This window comes from Odocoileus virginianus, chromosome 6 (assembly GCF_023699985.2).
Source record: "Odocoileus virginianus isolate 20LAN1187 ecotype Illinois chromosome 6, Ovbor_1.2, whole genome shotgun sequence".
NCBI lineage: Eukaryota > Metazoa > Chordata > Mammalia > Artiodactyla > Cervidae > Odocoileus > Odocoileus virginianus.
The window spans coordinates 7,003,963-7,016,313 of record NC_069679.1 but is presented as its reverse complement, the minus strand read 5'-3'; the positions used below and the strand labels follow the sequence as shown (position 1 = coordinate 7,016,313).

Below are 12,351 nucleotides of genomic sequence, written 5' to 3'. Positions count from 1 at the left end.
GCCAGCCCCTTCCCTGCCCCTCCTGGCCCTCGTCTGGAGCTCCCGGCCAGGGAGGGCTGCCTGGCGGGGCCGCGGGCGCCTTTGATGCGCACGCCCCTCTCCAGACTTCAATGTCGCTGTGTGCACCTCCCCTTTAATAAGTTATTTCCGTGGAAAACCCTGGTAACTCGGTCGTGAATCAAGCCTATAAACACCTCCAACCCATCAAAGCACCCAAGCAAGAGAGGGGGCGGGCAGGCGAGGAAAATCTCTTACGGTAACTCTCACACTGCTCCCTCAGAAGGGCCCGGCTGCCCGGCCCGTGAGGGCCAGGCCAGCCCAGTGAAAACGTGACAGGTCCCCCCACCAAGCCCGGGGATCCAAAGCCCCCAAGGACACTGTCCATCTGTGTCCTCGGACAAGGCGAGAGTCCCAGCCCAGCGCCTGCAAAATTTACAGCCCAGAGAGGCAGAGCCGACCGGCTGCTCCCGGGGTACAGGAATGTAATGTTTTGGCTACCGGTGAAAGGCCCAGTTTATTGGAAACACACTTCTTTTCCAATGTTTGGTTTCCTTTCACTCTTTTCTCCTTTTTGTTTTTCCCAGAGTGCACTGCCCAGGGCCTTCAGAAAGGATATGGAGCCAGCATCCTGCCTGGGGGGAAGCAGGGAGGTGGGGAAGGGGACCTGAAGTCAGATTATCTGAGTGGTGGGCTGAGCACCCTCTCCATGTGGGCAGAGGCCTGGGCACAGAGTGGGGAGACCCCAGGCCTAGACTGGGCTCTGTCACTTGGGAGCTGTGGGGCCCAGGACAGGCACGGGTCCTCTCTCTGGTCTCATCTGTAAAGTGGATGAGACGAACCAAAACCCCCTTAGAAGTGTTTGAACGACGGTAGTCGGGCAGAGTGTGGACTAGAGCGGACAGTGTGTTTGACGGAGAGTTCAGCAAGGCCACTCCCAGGTATAAACCCAAGAGAAGCATGTCTTTATGTCCCCAGAAAGGCCTGTCCAAGAATATTTATTCATAACATCACCAAGAACCAGAAGCTGGGAACTGCCATAGTGCCCATCAGGAATAAAACAGACACATCAGCCCGAGAGAACCCCGGCTATGCCCACAGAGTATTTACTACCCAGCAACGAATGAGTGACCATCGATGTTCCCAACAGGACGGGTGAGCCTCAAAAACATTCCATTTTTGGAATGAAGAAAAGCCCACAGGTCTGGAGGCTACCAAAGGTGTGGGTGGGGGAGAGTGGACAAACTCGCAGCTATAATATAAATAAGTCCTGGAAATGTAATGTACAGCATGGTGACTGTAGTTAATAATACAGTATTGTATATCTGAAAGTTCCTAAGAGTAACCTTAAAAGTTCTCATGAGAAAAAGTAAAAAACATTTGTCACTATGAGGTGATGGATACTAACTGAATTTATGTGGTAATATTTCATAATATATACATATACATATCAAATCATTACCTTGCACACCTAAAACTAATACAACATTCCGTTTGTTTGGCCCTGCTGTGCGGCATACAGGATCTTAGTTCCCCGAACAGGGATTGAGCCCATGCCCCCATGCGGTGGAAGTGTGGTCTTAACCACTGGGCCACCAGGGAAGTTCACAATGTTATAGGCCAATTATACCCCAATTAGAAAAGAAAAAGGAAGATCCCTCGGTGTTTGCTTCTGTTTGCAACAATTTCAAAAACAGGAAAACTAGTCAACCATGTGCCAAGTCAAGACAGAGCCATACAAACCTTTCCTCTAAAGCCACAGTCAACCCACCTATCAATCAAAAGATTTTCTGGGGTTGGCAACCATGGCCCACCATAGAGACAATTGTGGACTTCCCTGATTGGCATTCAAGGCCCTCCTCGTGGGCCTCGCTTCTTACTGCCCCTCCAGGACTGCTCCCTTCCCAGAACAAGCGCCTTCACACGGCCCTGCCTTTGTCCAGCAGGCACCTGGGCCCGGGCCCGGGCTAAACCTCCCCGCCCCCAGCCCAGCGACACACCCCCAGCAGCCACCCTGGGCAGCGGCTGTCTCTCAGCCCACGTGGTGCACTTGGGAAACAGCATTTTCCCCGCCTCTCTAGGAAGTGATTTCCCCCCAATCTTCCCAATCAGATCCTAGGTTTCTTGGGAAGGTCCTACTGTGGGTATGTGCTTCACACAGTCCTCTCCGTCATGCTAATATGCGGTTACCAATTCATTTAATTACCCTTTACAGAAAGTTATATGTGTTCCAGCTGCCTCACTACCTATGGTATATGTGAGGTCTCCGTGGCATCCATGAGGGGCTGCAAAGCCTACTTGTCAAGTGGAGTAAAGTGAGCCTGTAAAAGGGAGGCTAAGTGATTTAAATCGCAGGTCTGTTCTGGCTCCAAGGCCCGGGCTTTTCACCTCTGCCCTCTTGGGTCTAAAAGCATCCTGTCATTCATCCCCCACTCCACATCCCTACTCCAAGGTCTAGAAGCAGGACAGGGCAGGACTAAGTGGCTTATTTTAGTTTTTAGTAAAGCTGTTCAGACCCAAGGGGGGCATCAGGGCAACAAGGGAGGGACTCAGGGCTCGGGTGGGGCTGCCTCCAGCTCTCCTGAGCAACCACATAGAGCCCACTTTCCGCAGAAGATGCAACAGGCAACCTCCTCATGAAGGTGCTGCTCAGACACGCACAGTTAGCTGAGTGTATTTAAGCATCAAATTAGCCATCTCCCAGACTTGTTTATCTCCACTGAAAACTGGCAGTCAAAATGCCCACTTCACCAGGCTGGTAGAGATTCCAATGTGCAGGTACCTGGTGGCTTTCAGAAGGACGTGACGCACTGGTGCTCTCCCACTGCCAGCCCCCAGATCACATGTGGCAGCTGATGGGACGAGAGCTGAGCAGTCAACGAATGGATGCAGCTGCTCCAAGCTGCCAGGCACGCCCAGCCCAGAAGCGATCAAGTGATTGAGGCTTCTGACTTGAGGGGAAGATGGCCCAGGCACTCCAGATCCCTTCTAGGTCTGTGGAGCTCTGGGATCTTAGCCCTGGTTGCATATTAGAATCACCTGGGGAATTTTTAAAACCCTGTGGCGCAGTCCCTCCCCAATCATTTCTAGAGTGAACTCAAGAGTTTTCAAAAACTCTTCAGGAGACTCTATGTGCAAAAGAGGGTTGGGAACCAATGTGGGAGACCAACTGACCCATCTTACAGACAGAGAAGTCAAGTAGAAGCAGGTTGAGACCACCAGGAGATGTTGGACAGAGTCAGGACTGGGACCTGGATCTCCTGGCCCTCAGGTGAAATGTGACATTAACTTTTGACTCAAAGGAAACCCTGGGGGCTCTGCCTGACCTTTGCCCTGTGAGGAAGGGGGCAAGGAGCTAAGACACAGCTGGGCAGCCAGGTCAGAGGAGACAGGTCTGTCTCCACAAGTACCGCAAGACCCTCTCTGCCCTCCTTGGCCCCTCTCCCAGGTCAAACAGCATAAGTCCCAGAAACAAGGCTCCCTTCAACTCAAATAGGGTCTCCCTGGACCCGAGACAGACAACATGAGCTGAGGGTCCCAGGACATGAAGCCAGAGCCTCTCTGTGGAATCTGTTTCATCTCCGGGGATAGGGGAGTGGGGGGCAGGGGGCGCTCCTGATTATTTCAAAAAACAATCCCAACACCTTTTGCATGCCAGGCCCTGAGCTGGGTGCCAGGTGGGGGTGACCCAGGCGTGGTCCTCACAGCCAAGCCCCCGAAACCCCATTGCCAACCTCTGCCCTCTGAGAGCAGCCTTGTTTTGCAAATACTGTCCCCTCTTCTCCTGTCACCCTGCAGATGGCCCTGGGAGGGACTCTGCACACCCCTCGGCTCAGCAGGGCAGAGCCTGAGGCCCAGAGCAGACGAGCAGTGGCTGAGCAGAAAGAAAGCTGGGATCTAACACAGGGCTGGGGAGCCTGTTCCCTCAGTGCCAGACAGAAGGCGGTGGACAGAGGGCTGGGGAAGGTGGGCAGAGATGGGTGGAGGGGGAAGACCCCACCCAGGACTTGCTGGGTGCCCCGTTTCACCCCCAAGAGGTTGCAGACAGGAGCTGGAGCCAGACCGGCCACACTGTGCCCCCATCCCTCTCCCATCACACCCGCTCACCATGCCTGCCCCCAGCAAAGCCTCCTCCCCACTCAGCTGCTTTCCTGGCCTGCACTCCTGGCTTGGCCCCACCCTCCCGCCCCTTCTCCTCCCCATTTCATGTTGTGTGACTGTGTGACCGAGCCCCCTCTCCACTGTCTCTCCAACCTGGCCCAGAAGGCCAGGCAGCCCGGCCCCTCCCTACTCTGTCCAGAGCTGGCACTACCCTGGAAGACTCAGAGATGAAAACGGCTTCCAGGCTCCTATCTCTGAGCTTACCCCTCGCCTTTTAAAGATCAATTAAAGCCTTGGCGATGATTCACCTTGCAGTCTGGGACAGTGCCTTTGATGTCTGCTCCAGACCTGAGACCTCTGTTTTTCCAGAGACTTCTACTATGGGGTGAAGGTAGCGTCCCTCCCTCGGGCCAGGGCGGACACAGCTTTGCAGAGGTGCCAGCCCCCCAGGGCTTTACCCTCTCAAGCTGGGGGTGCCAAGCCTTGACTGGGGGGCGGGGGGAAGGCACAGCGAAAGAGCCTGTGAACACCAGGAATTCTTTCCACAAAGGACAACTGGAAAAGCGATGCATCTCTGCTTCCCTTGGCGGCCAAGGGCCATGGACGGAGAATGTTTAATATAAAAACATCTGACAAAGTACCTTCAGGATATATTTTCTGCATCAAAGAAGGAGCTCTTGGCAACAGGCGCTCTACCCTGACAAGGAAACTTTCGAGCGCGGCTCCCAATTGTTACAGACACCGGAGGAAAGCGTGCCAGCGGGGACAGGAGGGCGAGCCGTGAGGCCCGGCAGACAGATGGTTGTGATTAGGCTGGATGCAACCAAGTGCATTTTCTGGAATTTCAGGTCTCCTCAGAAAACCTGACGGTTCCCCCGGTGACGCAGGCCACCCGAGGCGGAGTGAGGGGCAGGGTCCATCTACCTCCAGCCCAGAGGCACACAGCCCTGGACGGACGGGCACAGGGCTCCGCCTCAGCCCAGCGGCCTCCACTCACAAGCTCATCTCCTCGCCATCTCATGGATGTACTCACTTACTCATCCAGCAACCACTGATGAGCAGAGGCTCTAAAACCTGATGACAGCTGTTCACGTTGAACCTCGGAAACCCAGGAACACAGAAGCCCCAGAAGAACAAGAACCAGAGGGCTCCTGTATCTTTCAGGGGGCAGAGAGGGCACCATGCCAGACTCCAAGGAACCCAAAAGTGGCCAGACTGCCTGGGTCTGATTCCAGTTCCACTGCTTTCTAGCTGGGTAACCTTAGGAAGTAACTTAACCTCTGTGAGCCACAGTTTACTTGTCCTTTAATTTGGCTCATAAGTAGCTACTTCATAGACCTGTTGGGGGGGGATTCATAAATGTGATTATTAAATGTGTTATGATCTGTCTTTATTTCTATGTGTTCTCTCTCTTTTCTAGATCTCTTTGTCTCAGGTAAAAATCCATTCATTCATTCATTCATTTATGCCATGATGACCTCTGGCTATTGGCTAGGACCCATGCTGGATGCTAGGCAAGGTCCAGAGCCCCTTCAGTTCCAAGTATACGCCAGAGGTCCCCCGGCCCCAGTAACTACTACCCCTCTGTTCCAGTCATTCTTCCAGATTCGGGTCATCTCTGGATTCAACTTACCCTAGTCCCCATCTCTCATGTATTAACCTTCTGCCACAAATAAACTCAGAACACACAAGGGTATTTGCATATCTCTCTGCTTCTGCGCAAGCTATTCATTCCTTCTGACAGGGTGTCTCTATCCTACTGTGCTCCTAGCAAACACCGAGTCATCCTACAAAGCCCAACTCAGAATCACTTTCTCCTTGAAGCCGTCCCTGAACACCTCATTCCGATCCTAAGAGAGTCCCCTCTCCTTGTTTCTGTGTTGGTACTAAGGCTTGTCCACATCTCCACAGCACTTAGCACAATCACTCATCATTCTTTGCTTGCTATTTGCCTCTCCTTCTAGACCACCAGCTCCTAAGGGAAAAGTCCTGGCTTTCTTCACTTTGAGCACCTGCACCGGTGTGCAGCAGGCTCTCAATATGCGTTCAATACACTGACTCGTCATCCCAAAGCCTACAGTCAGGAAATTCGCCAGCCCTGGGGTCCTTTGTCAGGGACTCTGGAGGGTGTAAAAGCTGTGTGATCTCTGGTGAATTGGTCACCTTCTCTGGGCCTTGGATTCGTCGCAGGTTAAGTGTACCCCCACTCTATTCCCCAGGTTTTCATACTCTGGGACTAGGACTGCTGGGGTGGTGAGTGGTGGGGAGTCCAGGACACCAACCATCTCCTTCTGCATGGCCTTGTTCCAGGCCGTAGTTTTACTCTGATGAGACAATGATGAGAAGCTAAGAGGTTCCAGGCCAGAAGTCCCAGCTCTGCACAACCCCTCAAGGTCCAGGAGCTGGTACCCTCCACCCATAACACAGCAGCATCAGGGAGCCCTTAAGATCAGTGGTCCAGTGGGCCCAGTGAATAAGGAGCGAACCGAGACTGGGAGTGCGGCGCTCACCAGAGCTCACGCCACAGGTTAAAGGGCAAGGCCAAGCCCGGAAGCCACAGAGGTGCACTGCTCACCACCCCACGTACTTCTTGGCCAACTACGCTGGCCAGGCCTCCTCACACGGCCTGGGCCTCCCAGGACTGCTGGCATCACCTCTGTTGCTCCAGCCCTCGATCCCCTCACCACTTCTAACCCCAAACAACCAGCCCAGGAAGAACGGGTTCCTCTATGAGATACCTGGGAGGTTTTAGGGAGGAAACAAGGCCTTTTTTTTCTTCTTTTGTAGATCAAAGCTATAACAGAAACAAAACGCATGGCAGACAGACCACCCTGGTGGTCCAGTGGTTAAGAGTCTGCCTTCCACTGCAGGGGACACAGGTTCAATCCCTGGTCCAGGAAGATCCCATGTGCTGTGGGGCACATAAGTCCAGGCACCACAACTACTGAAGCTGTGTGCCCTAGAGCCTGTGCTCCACAACAAAAGAAGCCACTGCAACGAGAAGCCTGCTCACCGCAACTAGGGAGTAGCCCCCATGCGTCACAACCAGAGAGAGCCTCAGCACAGCCATAAATAAAAGTTTTCAGAACCTTTTAAAAAAAATAAAATTATAAAAACAAACAAAAGAACCCATGGCAGAGATACGATGTCAAGATCCAAATGCTGCTGATTTTGGAACCAGAGGGGAGTGTATCTTTTCCTCCACCCCCGCCCCAAGAGGATGCAAGGAGTCTGGGGCCATTTCCGAACTGGAAATGGCAAGCTGGTCCTGGCCCAGGAGCTCAGTGCCAGTCTCCATCCACAAATGTCCAAGCTGGTGCCTAACCTGGGTGGTAGGCAGAGCAGGAGTGAGCCTCACCCAAGGGCACCTCCGATCTACGTTCAAGGCGAAATAGTCAGGTCACCATCTGCCCCAAACTCTAGGAACACATTCTTCCTGCTCCCCAAAGCCAAGTGAAACCCTCTTTTCAACTAAAAGTCGATCCCCTTGCCCTCCTGCTCTCTCTTTAAACCACTCACTCGACACATGGCCCCCAGACCCACACGTCCCGAGCACTGTCACATGTCAAGGCTGAGCACCGCCATGAGCAACGATGTTATCCAGGCCCTGCCTGTCACCCAGGTGCCATCGGTTGGTAAAAATTCACCAAGTTGGACACTGATTTGTATACTCGGTATATTATAGAGGAAAGTCTTTAAAAATATATGTATTACCCAGACCCTGACCTCCTCACACCTCACCTCCCACTAACATCAGGTACTTTGCTTTCCAACCCCTCTACCCTCCTTTGGTTTCTCAATATCAGTCTGTTTTCACACCTCCAGGCCCTTGCACTTGATATTCCTTCTACTTGGACTATATGCCTCAATCCTAAACCTTGTTTCTTTGGTAAACTCCTATTTATCCTGCAAAACCCAACTTAGATATCACCTCCTCCAGAGAGTCCTCCTGGCCCACTTCCCACACCAAGAGTTAGTCACTGAGCCCTTCTTCCTCTTGACTGCCTCTTATACCACTTTTCATGACTACTATTTGTGTCTTCACCTGTTTGTGAGCACCTCGAGGGCAGAGATGATGTAATTTTTATGTCTGTGTTTCCAGCCCAAGCACAGTGCCTGGCACACTGTAACAGCCATACCTACCACATGTATGCCAAGCCTTGGGTGACTCACTTGGCATCACCTCATTTCACCCTCACTACAGATGATACGATGTCATTTCCACCCTGATTTTATAGGTGAGAAAATCGAGGGTCAGAGTGGTTAAACAACTGCCCCAAGCCCTGCAGCTAGGAAATGGCAGAGCTGGGACTTGAACCCAGGGCCTGCTGGTGTGTGGCCCATGCTCTTCAGCCCACCCTGCTGCAGAGGCTCAGCACACGCTGACTGAGCTGAGCTGAGGACCTTGGGGAACGAGGAGGTCCAGGGTCTGTGCTGGACCAGGGCCTCTGAGGCGAGCATGCTTGAGCCCAGAAACAGCAGCAGGACATGATGCTGCATTAACTCACTCCCCTCCTGACTTCTGTAGGCCCTGACACGTATCAGACAGCACCGACCCCAAAGGGGAACCTCCTCAGGGACCAACGATAGGAGAGGAGGCAGGTGGGCGGGCAGCATGGACCCGTCTAAGTGGTGACCTGGCTCCACCTGCTATATGCTTGCTGCGTGGCCCTCAGCCACTCTCCTGAACTTTCTGAGCCTTTGTTTCCAGAACAGGCAGCCTCTGTTCTGCCAATCTGCAGAATGCACAAATCCTAGAGAACGATCTGGGCCCTTGAGGTGCTTACAGTCTGACTGGTGGAGGAAAGACATCCACATCTAGCTAAACCTCCAGCTCTCCACACTGTCCTACATAGCTCTCTCCCTTCCCGGGCCTTCTCTTCAAAACAAGAGGCTCATCCTCACGGATGCAGCTCTAAAGAAACCAGCAAGCTCCACAGAACGAGACACTGGTACACAGAGTCAGGTACCACACAAAGGACCGCCTGGTGCCCGTGACAGGCAGCTCACACCATGACTCACGTACAGTGAGTGATTCATAGAGCACCTATACAGGTATCCAATAGGCACTAGAATGCGATATTCTACTCTAGAGGGGAGTCACTGGTTTCTGCAGAATCAGTGCTCCACACCTCAGCCCCCAAGCACTGGAGTCAGGCGGGCCTGACTTCTAAAGCAGCGCATCACCTCAGGCCTTGGTCAACGCCCAGAGCTCACTCAACGCCCAACACTGAGTCTGGCCTGGCTGCCCCTCCTCACCCAGGGCAAAAAGCTCCTATGTCTTGCTCATTCTGTTCTTCTAACCTAGAGCCCAAAGAACCCAGCCCTCAGAATGGTCATTCCCGTGTGGCCCTTCATCCTACAATTTCTTTGAATTATCGCGTATCTTGCCTGTAAGTTGCCAAAAAGAGTTGCCTACCAGCCACTCACACTTTAGTATGAATTTAACTAGAGATAATCTTGCTTTCCTCCCCAAACTAAATCAAAATCAAGGGAATGGGAGAGGGGTGGTGATGTTGTAGAAAAGAGGATGACCTGAGGGGGCTTAGGCAGTAAGCGCAGCAGTCAGGCAAGGAAACCGGAGTGTCAAGGACCTGAAGTGACACCAGAGGGACTTCTAGGCTTTCGGTTTCCCCTAAATCCCACTGAAGACTCCAGCTGTAAGGGTCCTGTACTCAGTGGCAGCTCCATGTTCTGGCCCCTGACTGGGTGGTCTTGGTGAAGTCATCTGCCCCCCTAAGCTTCAGTTGTTGATGGTGTGGATCACGCATCAACATTGGGAGGTAACGTGCAGATCAGATGAGAGAGTGAGTGTCAAGCATTCAGCAGAAGGCTGAACCAAGACAGACGTGTGTCCTGCTGCCCCCACGACATCCACCAATGTGTCCTCAACTGCCCCAGCTATGACTGAGCCTCAAAACCCCCACCTTGTTCCCCCAATGCGGCCTCAACAACAGGACAGGGAAGTGAAGCAGAGAGACCTTGGAGCTGGATAAAAATAGCCAGCCTCAGGCCGGGTGCTGGCATTGTCATTGTGCAAACAAGGGCGGTCTCCGGCCTGGGCTGCAGACACCCTGCTCTGGCAACACTGGTCCCAGGATGCTGAGAGAGGCCAGGCTCTCAGGGACAGTGGCGCCCCCGGATGCAGGGAGACAGAGGGGACTGGGGTGGTGGCTGAGCTAGTCACCCGGTAGGGAGGTGCCTCTTGCCAGGTCCCAGCCTTGTCCCTGGTGCTTCAATCAGGACAGGCTGACCCCAGGTGGCTCACTCTACCTGGCCAGGTGTGGCTGGGGGAAGAGGATGGGGATCGCTGCCGTGGGAAGCTGGGTGGGCCCTACACGATGGGTGAGCTGGGCAGTCACACTGCTCAGGCTCCCACCCCAGGCCTGCCACCTCCGGTTTGGGAGCTTGGGGCCGCGGCCTGGCAACGAGCCTCAGTGTCCTCACCTGTGAAACAGGGGGACTCACATCTGTGTCACTGGGTTGTGGTAATGAGTCAACGAGATGGAGAACAACCTGCAGTTAGCAAAGTGCTAACTGTGAACGTCAAACGTTAAATAAATAAAGGTCAGCACCAGCATCCTTATCATCTGTCCTTGAGCGTCGCGCGCCTGGCCCAACGCATTGTACCCACTTGGAGCCCTCACCGTTCTCACCTCACCTCCCGCCCTGCCCTGGCGCACCATCCATCTTTACAGGATGAGTCTTGTTTTGCCATCCACTGAGCCCTCTCTGGGCCTTCTCCTCCTCCGGCAGGGCCTCCCTCCCTGAGCCTGTCCTCCAGGGTGACAGCCACCCACAGCCCCAACTCTGTGTGCTCCCAGCATGCAGGGCTAGTGCCATCCCCATTGGTCCTGGGGTCCCCAGGGCACGAGTAAGCTGGAAAAGCTGAACCGTGAGTCCCCCAAGCGGGAGGAGACCTGTGCCATCCCTGAGGCGGGCTTGGATGATTGCACTGGAGGGGATGCTCTACTTGCCTACCGAGACCACCCACAACTCAAACCAATCAGCCCCCAACAGGAAATCCCAAACATCCTCCCCAGTTTCTTCAGCCCCTAAGAATCCCAAGGCGCTGGGTGCCAGATTTGCTCATGAGAGCCACGTGATCCTCATCCACGATGAAGAGCAGCAGTGCTATCCCACCAGTCAGAACCAGTCAGAACGCTCTGGGATAACGGTGGGAATCCCAAACACAGGCCCACTGGGCCCCAAGGCAGCCAGATCTAAGGCCTCAGGGTCTCCAGAGACCTCCCAGCCTCTAGAGGGTGCTCCCTCCTGGGAACCGGATAAAGGAGGGGCCTCCAGGAGGTTCTCTGGGCTCCGCTCCTTACAGCCAGAGCCGCACACCAGGCCAGCTCTGGGATGACAGCGATAAGAGAAATAACATCCGCGAACATGCCATGAACCCGTAAGGCACCTCCACGCACAGCAGTTTCCACCATTAACAAGGGGAAGGGATGCTGAAAAACTATCCATCTGACCAGGCAACTGACGCCAGCGCGATCCATCCAAATTAAATACACTCTGATGGTTGGCACGGACTTGGAATCATGCATTCATGAATACTTTTAAGCCTCTTGCTTCAAAATATATGTGACTTCCATCCACATAGGCACAGAGGAGACCTTTTCTTTGGAGGAAAAAGAAGGGATTAAAACAACAACTTCCTGTGCTGCTCTCGTTAGGTTTTTCAGGGCAAGACATTTTAAGAAGTAGGGTCAAAAGGCAGGGATGGAAAAAAGTGGCCCGGTCAGAGGGGCTACCAGAGACCGGAAGGCAAGTGGGCCCCAGAAGACCGGGACCGCAGAACCAGCTGTGTCATGAGCCCCACTGTGCCCGTGGGCAAGTCACTTCCTGCTCTGGCTTCTGGTTTCCCTGTCTTCCAAAAAGACACACTCTTGTGCTCTCCCACTGATGTGACAGAACATGGAATGGATGGGGAAGGGATCTGGGCATAGGAACTGAGCAGGCAGCCCTGAGCGGCGAACATCAAGACACCCTTAAGTCAAGGAGAGAGTTCATGAGAAATGACAGAAGTCCGTGTGAAATATGTTCACTGGAGGTACGTCCAGTCTTTACAGAGAAGTGGGGGACAAAGCCGTGGTCAGGAGCACAGAGGCATGGCGGCAGATGGCTCTGCTCCTATGTGACCTGGGCAAGTCACTTTCTTACTGTTGTGAGCTGAAGATCATAAAAGGGCCTGAGTACAGGATGTGGCCCAAAGTAAACACTCAATAAATAGCTACAATGACT

General features: G+C 53.5%; 1 protein-coding gene across 4 annotated transcripts in view; it reads right to left on the bottom strand.

The window, feature by feature from the left end:
* The window catches only part of SMAD6 (SMAD family member 6), a 137,832-nt gene that overhangs the window by 48,689 nt on the left and 76,792 nt on the right, over positions 1–12,351 (bottom strand). The window lies entirely within an intron of this gene.